This window comes from Cygnus olor, chromosome 1 (genome assembly GCF_009769625.2).
Source record: "Cygnus olor isolate bCygOlo1 chromosome 1, bCygOlo1.pri.v2, whole genome shotgun sequence".
In the NCBI taxonomy this organism is placed as follows: Eukaryota; Metazoa; Chordata; class Aves; order Anseriformes; family Anatidae; genus Cygnus; species Cygnus olor.
The window spans coordinates 156024431-156041066 of NC_049169.1; positions in this window are offsets into that span (position 1 = coordinate 156024431).

Consider the following 16636-nt stretch of genomic DNA (forward strand, 5'->3'; position numbering starts at 1 on the left):
ATGATAGGCGTCCTTCACTGTGGTAGGCATCAATGTCTTGCAGGCATCCCCGCGGAGGCAATGTTGACCTTGGTCGATGTTTTTGCCCACCAACACAGAGACACTTGCTCTGTTTATAGGTTTTGCCCCTGCATGTTCCCAAACCCAGGGAGCACATGACTGATAGCCTCGGCCTCAGGAAGCACTCGGCAATCCCTGATAGGCTACTGTGTTCGTGCACAGCCGCATGGATAGTGCGTGCTGTGCTGATGGCTGTATTATTTCATGTTGGATTACTTGCAGCGTGGTGCCATATTGCTGAACAAGCAATACGTACTATCGCAAGGTCAGAGTTCTGCCTTGCTAGCTTCACAACAATGCCTGTTTCACATTGGACCAACCTAATGGTTTTTAGTCCTAACACAGTGTAACACACCTAGCCACTTAACAATGAATGAAGAAATGCTATTTTTCTTTTGAGATAGAAGAGCATGAACTCACAGGAATTCCTCAGTCTTACATCATGATTTGCCCACCAGGGTTTGCTTTCTATTTAATTATGTTTTTTTTTTGTTTGTTTGATTGTTGTTGTTGTTCTTTTTTTACTATATATGAATAAGAAAATATATTGTGACAGTCATCATAGGAGATTCAGAAACTGCATCTTGGAGTGAAAAATGTTTTTTAACACAGGACAGGAGGGGACCTCTTTATTCATGAAATGTGGTTACTCACTATCTCAGTCAACAAACTCACATAATTACTTCCCTAAACATATCCAGACCTATCTGAAAAACAATAGTTTTGAGGGTTGGGTTTTGTTGTTTTTCCCACTAGTGTCATCAGGAAATTTGCTGAATAAATTTACAGTTTTATGAATTTGGAAGATTCTTCTAATTTCAAAGCTGAAGTTTGTTAAAATTACTGACAGATGTCAAAAGAAAAGTGTGTGCCTGGAAGCAAAAGCTGAATTTTTGCTTACCAGCAATATCTTGTACCCAGGGTCTTGACTGGCTTTCCCTCATATTAATGATTTTTTGGGCATAAATATTATGGGAGTAAGCTATATAAACCTAAATAATATTGGGATTCCCCTTCAGCAGACCATGAACAAACATACAAAGAAACAGATCTGCTCTGCATATCATTAGCCAAAGTAGAAATAAAATTCTAAAATTGACAAGTACAAAAATCCAAATAAAAATATTATGCAAAAATCGTGACAGGGTAAGACATGAGAGAAATAACAAAATGATTATGCAATTGCAGGGATGAACTAGTCAATGATTGTACATCTGTGTTTTTGCCTGTGTTGCCAAAGAACTTGACAGAGGTTATAGTTAAGTAGGGATATAAAAAACACTGAGGGTAATATGTTAATTAGTATTTTGGCCCAGTGTTGTTTAAGTTTAAATAGGGAAAATAAGAACAATGGATATTGATGACATTGGATTTTTCAGGGTCAAATTATGTCCTTGTTTTGAAACTAGATTTTTCAGTGCACAGATAAGCAATGTTTCTCACTGAAGATTGGTACAGAAATTGATAGAGATAGTTATGAAGTATGCTGATTTCTTTAGAGATCAAGATCACAATGAGAAAGTGAATGTTTATGCTGTGCTTTTCTCCTGAGAATTCAATAAGATGTATGGTGTGCTTTTTTTTTAACACAGAAAGATATTCTTCCAAAATCTTATTATGACTTAAAGAAGAAACCACACCTGTTAAAAAATAAAATAAAATAAAATAAAATAAAAATTAAATAAAACAAAACAAAATAAATAAATTAATTAATAAAAAATGCATAAAATCACATAACATAACATAAAAATAAAAATAAAAAAAATGGAAAAGAGTGCTGGTATTTTTAACTGATATATTAGCACTTGCTTTTTCATATATATATCCAAATATAAATATATATACATGTTTATATGTATTGTTATAAGTTATAAAATATTTTTCCTTTCCTCATTTCTGCCCTAAGTGGTACTTGGTTAGTATTTCAGTACTCAGAATTCTGATTCCCATTAGCAGAGACTTTCAGCTAGGACCAGGGAACCTATTACTAATCTTGGTTCTTCTCTCCTGGAGATTGCTGCCTTTTCAGCAGTGATATGAGTGACTGTCCTTTCTACAACAATTTAGATGCTAATGTGTTTCTTCAAATTGCTAGACTGTAAGCTGTGGCAACTCAGGAGCAGATATGTTACCTTCTAGGAGGACAACAGCCTCTCTTAGAAGCATATAACAAAAAGCTGCTCCACCATCAAAGCTCATAGACAATGTGATTTACACACAGACAGCCTGAAATCTTGTGGTATTCTTTATGGACTGTGTCAGTATGTCATGCATGAACAATCAAATATAAAATGCACACACCACTTAGGGAACCGGAATGGAATTTCTGAGGACTTTCATCAGAGATTTCTATTAAGATAATGTCAGGTTTTCATTTTTCTCTCTCTCTCTCTCTTTCTCTCTCTCTCTCTCTCTCTCTCTCTCTCCTTCTCTCTCTCTTTTGCTTTCATTTAATGAATAACAGTGAATTTGGCCTGAAACATTTATATTAAGTTAATACAAAACTAAAGAGAAAATCTCAGTAGATATGAGAAAATTTCATTTGTATTTTCTTGGTAAACCACAGATTTTGACATGGTTTATTTCTTTGTTATTACAAAATCTCTCTCTATTTGAAATAGTAATGAGCATTGCTCAAATTAGGATGTAGGTTTATGGGATTATAAACCTCTCAAATAAGATGATCTGAAATTCCAGTTGTTTTCTAGAAAACCAGTAGGTGATTTTTCTGTGATTTTCAGTTTTGTCACATATATTTATTTATTTTTACTGGGGAAGACCTTTTTTTTCTGCTCAGAATTTCTCAAAAACTGAAAAGATTTTGTAGAGCTAGACCACAGTGTGCTCCATAGTGTAAGCTTATTTTCCAAACCTCTGTTATCTTCATCTTAATTTAAAAAATGTGGTTAAAAGAGAATAAAATTATCTGGAATTCTTTCTCTTGCTCTTCACTGATAAGATTGTTAGCTTTTATACCTCCTGCTGTCCTGTATGTGATGTTTGGAAAGCTTCATTCTGGGACTAGCTGTATTTTTCTCTGTATATCTGGGGTCCACCACTGCTGGAAAGAGGAAAAAACATTAAAAAAAAAAAAAAAAAAAAACAGACCAGAAAGCATTTGTGTAAGTATTGAACTGTGATCTGTATGCCAATAGCTGTCATATATGAGATGTTCTTGGCAGAAGACATGAAAATGGTCATCAAAATCCAAAAAGAGTTGAGGAGGTTACTTAGGAAAAGGTGAGGATTAAATTTGGTAGTTAAACAGGGAGAAATGTATTTAGTGCTTCATGTGGCTTATAACAATCTTTAATTCTTCTGACAGAAACAGATTTCAAGCAAAAAGGACCAGATTCAATTTCTAGTACTCTTTTATTAAACTCAGGCAAGTGTGCCTAAAAACCCACCTAGAAGAACAGAAAATTCAATTGCATTGTTTGTGTACTCAGTGACTTTGTGTACTACTGCTTGGTAGAAAGCAGTAAGTTACATAAGTGGGACTTTAACAAAGTCAAGATTTAAATGAACCATAAGTAACCTAACTGTTTGGCAAACCTCAGAAATCTTTGAAAGACAAAGCTACTATTCTTCAAAGTACAAAGTCATTCATGGTGGTTAGGGAAGGTAGTCACTACTCTCTCAATACATTTTAGTCTTATTCAAAGTTTATTGATCAGCTTAGGACTGCAATTGTTGCTCTTAGCAAAGTCATAGAATCATAGAATACCCCGAGGTGGAAAGGACCCATAAGGATCATCGAGTCCAACTCCTGGCTCCACACAGGTCTACCCAACAATTCAGACCATGTGACTAAGAGGACAGTCCAAATGCTTCTTAAACTCCAGCAGGCTTGGTGCCATGACTACATCCCTGGGGAGCCTGTTCCAGTGCACAACAACCCTCTCAGTGAAGAATGTCTTCTTGACATGCAGCCTGAACCTCCCCTGCCGCAGCTTGACACCATTCCCTCAGGTCCTATCACTGGTCACTAAAGAGAATAGATCGGCGCCTGCCCCTCTACTCCCCCTCGTGGGAAAGCTGTAGCCTGTGATGAGGTCTCCCCTCAGCCTCCTCTTTTCCAGGCTGAACAGGCCAAGTGACCTCAGCTGCTCCTCTACATCTTCCCCTCTAGGGAAGATCATACATCTTCCCCTCTAGGCCCTTCACCATCTTTGTAGCCCTGTTCATCCATGAAGCAAAGAAGTCCATCCACAAAACAAAGAAGTCTGCTGCCTCTTAAAGAGGTGGTTTACAGGGCTCTCCTACCAATTTCAGCTTCAACAATCTCTGTCTTCCTGCTGAGATGGGAGGTCTTGTGGGTGGTAACAGACTGAAATTCTCATACCCTCTTTTGCTAGCATGACTTGTGTTAGGTGTTCATTAGATGTGAGACACTGTCAATAAAAAAAATGTTGTAGCAATCTTTCCACCTACCTTGGTTCCCCTCTCACTCAGGGGCCCCAAGGCCACGTTTGTCTGGGCAGGACTGTGTTTCATTTACCTCTTCTGTCTTGTGCAGCAACATCTTCTCTTCGAGCCTCTTCCAGCCCTGCTCCACCCTCTCAAGTTTTGTGTATGCTCTGTTCTTTTGTTATTTCAGAAAGGGTTAACTTACATGCAGGCTTTATTCACCAGAAATGGTGTCTGTCTCCCTGACTTTAATCCTGGCTTAATACCATTACCCCCCCCCCCCCCCCCCCCCTCCCCCCCCCACCCCCCCCCCCCCCCCCCCACCCCCCCCCCATGCACACACTTATTAAGCAGCTCCTTTTTTTCCCCCAAACATTTGCAAACAACTCTGAGAACCCTTTTTCTGCCTCAGAATCAGACAACCAAGTATGTGCATAGTAAAACTGATTTTCCTATAAGAATAATCAATAAATCCAAATAGATTCAGTAGTAATGGAAGGAAATTATATTCTCAACCCAAGAAGAAACTAAGGAAAGAAGAGAGAAAGAACTGGGTATTTGATTATTCCATCAGTGTTTTATTTTCTTTTTCTCTTTTTTTTTTTTTTTTTTTTAATAAAGATAATTGTTAACGGTATAAGATTTTTTAAAGATGTGAGAAAAACAAAAAACATATCAAGGATAATAGGATATAAGTAGAAGTTACAATCAAGTCCTCCCCAAGAGGTATGGTCTTTTGCATTTGCAGCTTCCTGTGGCACATATTCAGAAGTGGTTATTGTGCAGCTAGGAGATATGCATGAAATTCAAAGTTAAACATTTCTTAATGTACATCAGTGAAGCAAAAACAATTGGGCAGGTTATCAGTGTTTGTTTATGGCAGTTTCCAAGGATCCCCAAAGTAAAAGAGAAAAATGAAAATATCTTTAGAATATTAATAATAATCATGATAATATTTCACTTCTATAAAGTCCTTGCCTGGAAGATCTAAAAGCACACTAGAATTGCTAGTGATTTTAACTATATCCCTAGTCTCACCTTCTTCTGATGATTTCTGCACCTTTCATGCTATAATATATTGCAGAAGGATTCAACATCTACGTTTGCTTTTCAGATTAGAATGAGAGATCTAAATTATGTCAGAGTTAGATAAAGTGGCATATTTCTTTATTCCCTATTTAAGTGGATAGTAAACTAGAACCAAACTGTAGCATGATATTTTGTGGAATCAGTTTTAAAGCTTTTAAGAGGTAGGACCCAGACCAGGCCTGAATTTCTGGTGTTGTAGAAGATCAGTCCTGCTACTGCAAGTATCTAAATTCCCCAGGCAGTTAATGAAGAGAAGTAAATACATTAGACGTTATTTTTCTTCTAGCAGGAGAAGCTGGAAGGAATTAGCTGTATTTAATCCCATGCTAAAAGTGATATTACCTCTTTTCACTTCACACATTAAACGAGTCAGTCTTGAACTATTCATTGCCAGAAGAAATCTATATGACCATAGATACCATTCTGAGTATGAGAAGAATCACTTTTTTAAGGTGCTCCATTGATTATGAGGGCTCAGTTCAGCTGGCCACACAGAAGCTTCTTTTGCCTTTTGGGATTCCCTAAGGCATCTGCCAGGAGCTGGCAGAAACATTGCAGAACATGGTAATAAAAGCCCCTGCCTCTCTGAAGCACCCAAAAGGGTGCATCTGATCCTGGTATGATTGCATAGTCCTGTAACATGGTATTGCTGTTGCTGGTAAACTTCCATTAGCTTTGTAGCAAGTTTTCAAGACCTCTGGACTGAAGCTCATCAGACTTGCTCAGTGAACTTTTCCTGATGTGCTTGTAGTTTTGGTTTGCTTGGTTTAGTTGTGGCAGTATATATATACATATATATATGTACATATATATATATACAAAAGTATATATATATACAATGTGCTGTAGCCACCTGGTCAATTTATATACATATATATATATATAATATATATATAATTATATAATATATAATTATATATAATATAGTATAATTATAATTATAATAATATAATTATATATATATATTATATATATATGTGTGTATAAATTGACCGGGTGGCTACAGCAAATTTGTTTTACTTTTGTTTATCTTCATATGAGACAACCATAGTTTTATACAGACTGTCCTGGTTTCAGTTAGGACAGAGTTAATTTTCCTCCTAGTAGCTGGCAGGGTGCTATGTTTTGGATTAGAATGAGAAGAGCGCTGATAACATGCTGATGTTTTAATTGTTGTAGAGCAGTGCTTACACCAAGCCAAGGACTTTTCAGCTTCTTGCTCTGTCCTGCTAGCGAGCAGGCTAGGGATGCAGCAGAAGCTGGGAGGGGACAGACCCAGGACAGCTGACCCAAACTGGCCAAAGGGGTATTCCATACCATCTGACGTCATGCTGAACAATATATAGGGGTGGCTAGCCGGGGTGGAGGGGGGGCCGGCTGCTCGGGGATAGGCTGGGCATCGGTCAACGGGTGGTGAGCAATTGCATTGTGCATCACTTATTTCGTACACATTATTACTATTAATACTATTATTATTATTATTATTATTGTTATTCTTTTCCCTGTCTTAATAAACTGTCTTTATCTCAACTCACAGGCTTCACTTTCCCGTTTCTCTCCCCGATCCCGGAGAGGGAGGGGGGAGGGTGAGCGAACGGCTGTGTGGTGTTTGACTGCCAGCCGGGCTAAACCACAACACAGACAGAAGTGACAAGCAGTTAGTCTACATAGAATGAGATATCTATGACTTTAACACAATGACATAATGGAGAAAAATACAGGCTTAGTATAACAGCAGAAGTCTTGAGAATTGTAGATACAGGATGTGTTGTAGAGGAGCACAGAGACAAGATGATAAAGGACAGGGCACAGGGTTTGTAGTGGAGACCCCAAGGCTATAAACAACTCACCTGTGTTCAATTAGGGAAATGCAGACCTCAAGCTAGACAAAACTAGTTTTAAAGGTAACAAAGAGAACCAAAAAAATCGTATCTAACTTATATAAATAGCACCATATATAGTAAATTCAGATGTAACCTGGAGCCACGGACCAATGGTGGAGAGCAAAGGCATAAAAGCATGTTAGCCAACATATGCAAATGACACAAAGTGAATCCTAAGGTGAGAAAGAATAAACCATCAACGTCAGAATATTCATATAATCATAGAATTAATTGGGTTGGAAAAGACCTCTAAGATTATCTGGTCCAACCTTTAACCAAGTACTGACAAGTCCATCACTAAACCATGTAACTATGCTCTACATCTACGGGATTTTGAAGACCTCTAGGGATGGCGACTCAGCTACTTCCGTGAGCAGCCTGTTCTAATATGTCACAACACTTTCAGTGAAGAAATTGTTCCTAATATCCAACCTAAACCTCCCCTGGTGCAACTTTAGGCCGTTTCTTCTTGTCTTATCACTTGGTGACTGGGAGAAGAGCTTGATCCCCACGTCTCTATAGCTTCTTTTAACCAAACGAAGCATACACCTCTCCAAGCCATGAGCAGCCAGTTTCTCCAGGAGAAGGAGAAGAATAACTGAAGTCTAGGTAGATCACATCCACAGCCTTTCCCTCATCCACTGAACGTGTCACCATAAGGAATGTTTCCTTTTTTCCATATGTTTCCTTCTTTCATAGAAGGAGATCGGGTTCATCAAGCAGGACCTGCCTTTCATAAACCCATGCTGATTGGGCCTGGTCACCTGGTTGCCCTGTAAGTGCCATGTGATGTCACTCAAGATAATCTGCTGCATGAGCTTCCTTGACACTGAAGTCAGACTGACAGGCCTGTAGTTTCCCAGATCCTTCTTCCAGCCCTTCTTGTAGATAGGTGTCACATTTGCTAGCCACCAGTCAACTGGGACCTCCCCTGATGGCCAGGTCTGCTGATAAATGGTGGAAAGCAGCATGGTGTGCACATCTGCTAGCTCCCTCGGTACTTTCTGGTGGATCCCACCTGGCCCCATAGATTTGTGTACATCTAAGTGGTTTAGCAGGTCACTAACCATTTCCTCATGGATTATGAGGGCTTCATTCCGCTCCCTGTCCTGACTTGCCCCTTCTTCTAAAGGTCATAAACCCTCTTTTTCGTCCTGAGCTCTAGCCACTACTCTGTTTAGCCAGGCCTGGTCTTCCGCACTGGGTCTTCTTTCGGTATGTAGGGATGATCTGCTGCTGTGCATTTAAGATTTCCTTCTTGAAGAGCGTCCAGCCTTCCTGAATTCCTTTGCTCTTTAGAACTGCCTCTCAAGGGACTTCACCAACCAGTCTCTCAAGACCAAGTTGGATGAGGCCCTGGGCAACCTGATCTAGTGGGTGGCATCTCTGCCTATGGCAGGGGGGGGTGGAAATAGATGATCTTTAAGGTCGCTTCCAACCCAAGCCGTTCTATGATTCTGTGCTGTCTCTATGATTCTAAACAGACCTAAGTCTACCCTCCAGAAGTCCAGAGTGCAGTTCTGCTAACCCTCCTCCTTACTTTTACAAGAATCAAAAACTCTATTAATTCATGATCTCTATGCCCAAGTTGGCCTCTAACCTTCACATCACCTACAAGTCCTTCTCTTTTAACTAGTAAAAAATCCAGCTGGGCACTGTCCCTTGTTGGCTCACTTACCAGCTGAGTCAGGAAGTTATCTTTCACACACTTTAGAAACCTCCTAGACTGTTTCCTCTCCATTGTATTGTATTATCAGCAGACATCTGGTAAGTTGAAGTCCCCCACAGGAGCAAGGGCTAGCAATTGCAAGAGTTATCCCACTGCTTGTAGAATATTTCACCTGCCACTTCATCCCATTGTGTGATCTGTAACAGACTCCCACCCTGCTGTCTGCCTAATTGGCCTTCCCCTTGATTCTTACCCACGAACACTCAACCTCGCCATTGCCATTGTTCAATTCTAGACAATTTAAACACTTCCTAAGATACAGGGCTACCCCCCTGTCTCTCCTTCCTATCCTGTCCCTTCTAAAGAGTTTGTAACCATTCATTGCAGCATTCCAGATATGTGAGTGTTGTGGTTTAGCCCGGCTGGCAGCCAAACACCACACAGCCGTTTGCTCACCCTCCCCCCTCCCTCTCCGGGATGGGGGAGAGAAACGGGAAAGTGAAGCCTGTGAGTTGAGATAAAGACAGTTTATTAAGATAGGAAAAAAAGTAATAATAATAATAATAATAATAATAATAATAATAATAATAATAATAGTAATAATGTGTACGAAATAAGTGATGCACAATGCAATTGCTCACCACCCGTTGACCGATGCCCAACCTATCCCCGAGCAGCCGGCCCCCCCTCCACCCCGGCTAGCCACCCCTATATATTGTTCAGCATGACGTCAGATGGTATGGAATACCCCTTTGGCCAGTTTGGGTCAGCTGTCCTGGGTCTGTCCCCTCCCAGCTCCTGCTGCATCCCTAGCCTGCTCGCTAGCAGGACAGAGCGAGCAGGTGAAAAGTCCTTGGCTTGGTGTAAGCACTGCTCTACAACAATTAAAACATCAGCATGTTATCAGCACTCTTCTCATCCTAATCCAAAACATAGCACCCTGCCAGCTACTAGGAGGAAAATTAACTCTGTCCTAACTGAAACCAGGACAGTGAGCCATCCCACCATGTTTCTGTAATGGTCTCTGTCAAGCCTGTTTTTATCCCTTTCCTGCTTCAAATCTAGTTTAAAGCCCTATCAGTGAGCCTTGTTAATCCCAGGCAAGGATCTTTTTCCCCCATAGAGACTACCTGTGAAGATCCCCCAAATGCTGATAAATCTCTCTAATGCCCTCTTCGGCAGTCTGAAACAACCACTTTTAAGACTCAAACAAACAGTGGAAGGGTGAAAATAATATTAGAAATAAATAAATAAATAAATAAATAGAGACTAAGAAGTGTATTCATTACAATTTGTGTTGTTACTCTTGAGACTTTTTCTGTATAGAAATACTCTAACTAGGTAATTATGCTTTCTTTCTTTTTCTATAATAATTAAATTGAGACTAGTAATGATACTTGAATTACATCATTAAGATTTTAATAATATTAACAGTAAATTCTTGGCTTTATATATGGCACATTTCCTCTTTGTCCATAAACAAAACTTTGAGTATAAAATATGCACCTATATTTAAACAACTGGACTACTTCAGAGTGCAGAAGAGGGTCAGGCATTAGGTTCTAGATACATGAGTTCAAATGGATTTCTTTCCCCTTTGCCTAAAGAAACAGGTCTAAAGCAATTTTTTTTTTTATTACTTTAATCAGTGTGTTTGTGGTGTTTCCTAGGATTTGAAATTGCATAGATACTTACAGTCTTCCATAAAGGTGATGTCTTTCATTTTTTATTTATAGAACACCATAACTAATATGATACAGTGTAGGAATCTTTTTGCCTGTCAAGAGTATACCTCAAAATTTCTCATAGAAGTTTCATAGTGAGCAGCTGTCCTAGGTCTAAGTGGTTTTATAAACTGTTAGATTAAAAGAATTTTCAGGGCAAAAGATTGAAATCCAGGAAAATAAGACAGTATTTCAAAATACTTATTTTAACAAAGTAGTGTGCAAATCTACTTGCATGTTTGAGCACAAGTAGTTTCCTCTTACCCTGGCCATTTAGATTACTAAGACACTGAAATTTTTAACACAAAATTATGTATTTAATAGGAAAATAGATGTTTTGTTTTGTTTTGTTTTGTTTCATTTTGTTTTGTTTCATTTTGGTTTTCTGCAACAGTCATATAGGTAAGAGTACACAAAACAAATTTTTATTTGCTAAATTATTTTTTTTGTTTGTCATGGTATACTTATAATCATTTTAGAACAGAGAAATACAAATTGCTATTACCTGTAATGTTGGATGTCCCTCTAAAAACAATCCTATTCTATTAAAAATATCGTTTCAGTTTTGCATGTAAATAATACAAAGCCAAGCTATGCTTGCAGTTATATCCATGGAATTCAATACAGTCACAAATGTGTAAAAGAACCTCTCCCATGCAGTAGTTACCAGATCTAACAAATGCTCTGACAATACAAATACCAACATTTATTCTTCAGCGTCATGTTCTTCTTTGCTTTTATCAATGGACTGGTATCACATATTTTGTTTTACATTAATAGGTTTCTGATCCTTTTAAAAAATAAAATAAAATAAAAAAGTAAAAGACAAGGATTTTAGAAATAACACTCTCTACCAAAAAAAAATAATAAATAAATAAAAATAAAATGTCATGAAAAATATGTTTAAGAGCCAGTATAAAGGTATTGACTATATGTAAACCGACTATATGTAAACCCAGGAAATAACATACTCCTATTATACCATACCAATCCCCTACAGTCCCTACAGGGGACAAAAAATAGGGAAATGGCTCAGGCTAAGATGTACTGATGTATTGGGCAGTATGCTTCTACCCATTGGCTAAAAAGAGACCTGTTATGGTCTCTCATAAGTAGCCTGTATATGAATAAAATCAAGCTTAGCTTTGATTTTTTTTTTTAATGGTCATATCTTGCTTTAGATAATGAATTATGAATCTGAGGTGCAATGTGGAAGCATTTTTTGTATATATGGTTATGTTAATAAACTGTTCTGATGTATCTAATATTATGTCCATCTTCTACAAATGTTTTAATTAACCGCCATGAGTACTCTGACCACCAGCGTCATTTTCTGTGGAGATGCAAGGTGAACTAGACCAAAGAGATCTTTAGAGATCATCTGACCTGTTTCATTGCATGGTCCTGTAAACTCTTGTACCATAACAAATGGGAGGGAGTGTGGCACTGAGAGAAGACAGAAAATCAGAAGCTGTCACTGAAAAAAACCTCCAAGTGACTTAAATTCAAGTCTAACAATTGATTTAGACTGCCTGACAAACTTGGAGAGAAACAGCTGTGACACTTAAATTAGGCATGCACAGCAGGTGATCTTAGCATAGACCTGTGCACTGTAAGGGGTAATGAGATGCGTCGATCAAGTCCTCCCAGCCACAGAAGCTCTGCATGTTATTCCTCTTTAGTGTGAATTGGTACAAGAGCTTCATGAGGTATCAGATATATTGTCTCTGGCATTTCACATTTACAAGTTCTAAAATAGAGTAAAAGATAAAATTTCCAACAGACAGACATGCAATTTTTTTTCCGTATCTGAAAGTCAAGCAGAATTTTTGTTTGTGCATCATCATCAGGCAAAAAAATAACAAATAAAAAAAATAAAAGCTAGAACTTTATTCATAGCTAGCTAAGTTTTCCAAAAACATAGTCTGGCTTTTCTTAGAGCTACATTAGCCTAATGTAGTTAGAAAAAAGTTTTTGTTGCTGTTCCTGTTACCTTCAGATGTGAGTCAGAACACACAGAAAAAAAAAGCATCATTTGTTGAATAAGATTCATGTTTACACAATTATTTCAGATTAGAACTGAATGTTAAAACAACAACAACAAAAACAAAAACCCTGAGGCAGAGATAATATCACCCTTTACTTTAATTGATACTTCTAAGAAGATGCTATCGAAATATCAAGGCTAATCAGAAATCTTAGATAGGTAAATATAAAACCTGTTATAATCTGAACATATAAGTCATCTGAGTAAACATATGAAAATATTGGTATAAAGAAATAAATTAAATTTTATAGGTGTATCTCTCCCTTTCTCTCTCTCTTTCTCCAGCCTTTGCATGGTTATAGTTATGCTTCATCTTTTTCTAGTCACTAAAGGAACCATGATGCTTGTCCTAAGGAAATAAATTTATTTATTTTTTTTCTTTTTCATCAATTACACCCAGGAAAGTTGTCACTGTAAAATATTTATTTCAAGTATTAGGGCATTAGTTATGAGAAAAAAGAGTACTTCACTACTTTTTTTTTATCAGGTACAAGATACATTTAAATATACACGTACATCTAAATAAAAAATAATATATATATGAAAAAATTAAAGAAAAGAAAAAAAATGTTTGAGAAGTAGCTCATTCTTACCAAATAAAAATATCATAGATTTTTGAAAGGTTGTATTTTTATAATTATTCTTTTATTCAAGTATTTTTTTCCAAGTAACTACACTAAGAAATTATTCCTTACAAGTTTCTCTCACCTTATGCTCACTTCTATTTTTTATTGTACTGAAACCATATACACAACTTTAATAGTAATATCCTTTGCAATTTCAGTATAAACATCATTTGAATGAATTGTCTATCTGAGAAATGACACGAGTTGAGTAAAACATTCCTACTTTAAACCATATCAGCTGCAATACATAAAAAGCCTATTCAAAAAAAAAAAAAAAATCTCATTCAGCAAAGGTTTTTTTGAGATTCAGAGAAGTTTTGGACTCTTAAGATGCTTGAGTGGAAACAAATGAAAACATTTACAACAACCTAGACCCCCATGCTATTTCTCAGGACACCTGGGGATCTCAACAGCTGCCCTGTGCTGCCTTTATGATTTTGCTGTTGAGAACAGCCTCTGCATACCAAGGCTACTGAAGCTGACTGGCTTCATCCATACTGAATACTGTCCACTATTTTTTGTTGGTATAGATGTTTTTATACTGTATTGTCATGATTGCTAGTTTAGATTTGTTGTTTGTTTGTTTTTTACCTCCTAGTTTCCCTGTTATACTCTTTATTTTTCTACTCATTGCTTGCCAACGACTATTCCTCAATTCATTTTTGGCTTTAATACAGGCAACATTTCAGTTTTTGTTTTCAATTATTTTTGTGTTGTTGATTATTTTTGTTGTTGTTGTTTATTTAAATGTTGTTTTACAGTTGTCAAACTTGGAGCTACAATTCAACCATGTTCCCACAGATTCTTGTAAGGCTGCCTCCCTTGCAAGGTAGTCTTGAGACAAATTGCCGAAGAGCATAGGTCCCTATGTTTCTCAAGGCCAGGCTGGATGGAGCCTTGGACAACCAGATCTAGTGGGTGGCACCCCTGTCTGTGACAGGGGAGTTGGAATTAGATGGCCTTTAAGGTCTCTTCCAACCCAAGCCATTCTATGATTCCATGATTCTTTCCTTATTCTGAGATGTTTAAAAAATTTTTATAGTTTTTTAAGAAACAAGAATATTTCTTTATGACATGTTAGATATAGTGAAAGAACTGCATTGGAGTCTGGTAGACCTACGAGTTTAAGCAATGATGTGGTGTGTGGTGGTACCTAGAGAGGGTTAGGACAGGACAGGGGGGAATGAGGTCTACAGGTTGTTGAGGGAACTCCAGACTTACCACAACTGTATTTGTATTGCCTGTGGAAGTGGTCCAAAATCTAGATTGTTCATATGTGTCTGGAAAGTAAAGACCTAGTTTTCCACTCGAGAAAGGATCTTAGAAATAGCAGTGTAGACAATAAGGGGAACAGTCTATAAACAAATGAAGTGGTAACAGAGTAATAACATCTGAAAAGGCCTTAGGATATAATTGCTATAATTATTTGAAAATGAGGCTTGTATTTCTAAGGTGTTATAGAATAAACTGTAATCTTCTTGACTACCCAGTGCCACCGGTAGGTACTTGAATTTCATAAGAAAGTGTAGAATGGGAACTAAGTGATTTGGGTTATTAAATCTTGAGTAATGCATAGTTAGAATTCTCTGGTTAAGAATATCTTATACAAAGGTTTATTTCATCTCCCTTGAAGGAACTGGTACCTTAAAAAAAAAATAAAATCATAATAGTAATAATAAAGGTGCTGGCCTAGACAGATTACTGGTTTGAGCTGATATGAAAAACAAAATGAATGAAATCAGATTTTCTTTCCCTGAATTACCAATGTCACAATTTCAGTGTATGCTGAGATGATAAGTGAATTTGAAGGACTGATTTACAAAACCAGCAAAAATAAAGAGGTCAAGTAAAATCTACACCCTGGCAAACATGGTTATATAATGATATTTGCCTAAGCATGGAATTGCTCTTAGGAATGTTCATTTGCTTTTTTAAACATTATTTTTGTTTACTTGAATGTTATCTTGTGTTTACTAATGACTAATGAATACATTTGGAAATAAAAATATTTATATATGTTTCTTCATATTTGTCTCATATAAAATTAATTGCTTTTGCAGTCCAGGAAGAGTTCTAGATACAAGGTTAGTGCATACAATACTACACTTTTTTTTTCTTACTTTTTTGCTCTTGTAAAGGAAAAATAACTGCAAAATATTCTTAAATAATTTATTGTCAAAATGACATAGGAATTAGTCATGGCAGGATAATCAAATCTTATAACAGTTATACATAATATACCATTAGTACTGTGGAACATTTTAGCTTACTTCACGTTATAAAGCGTTAAGAACTTGAGCTGGAGTTCTGATTGTGATTCAGATTTGCATTCATGTGTCACCATGTCAGCTAGTTACCTAAGGTCTCGGTGTGGATGATGGAGATCTGACATACAATTCACTGGCCCACATATAGATTCCTAGATCTATTTGAAATGCTCAAGGTCATCTGGCCACCAGCTGCAACTCCACACAGATTCCTTTTAAGGAAGCTTCTGGAATTTCTTGTAAGTCCTGCATCCTTGTGAGGATGCCTTGGATGCTTGAGGAAATCTCAGGTTGAACTAGCCAGACACTTTGGGACAGCTGAGTTCTTTTCTTAGGTGTCTGCTATCATGTGAGCTCTTAGGGCTTCACTGACTGTGTTGACAAGGGACTCAGGTCTCTTGCTTATAGAAAGACTTGAGCCCCTTTGTAACAGCAGCTTGATACCTGGGAGATTTTCTTACAGCATCTGAACTGGCAATAGTTGCTGGTGTTTTAGCAACTAAATGTTACCTTGTTTTTTCACTGGCTGTAATGACAGCATAGAGATGTATAAAATATATAAACATCTGTATGTAGACATATAGATTGAGATATCTTAACATAGGATTGAATCCAAGCCTTGCTGTCGTTCACAGATAAAATGCAATAATTTCTATGTATGTGTATATATACGAAGTATAAATATGTAGTTTTTCTGAGCTATGAAAGGTAATCCCTACCAAAACTGAGTTTACACTGTGTTTGTTTGCTTGTTTGTTTGTTTGTTTGTTTGTTTGTTTTCTGAGAGGGAAGGAAAAAATCTACATTTTCTGTTTTACAGGATTCTCTTAAATGAAGATAGGAGTTTAAATACAATATTCA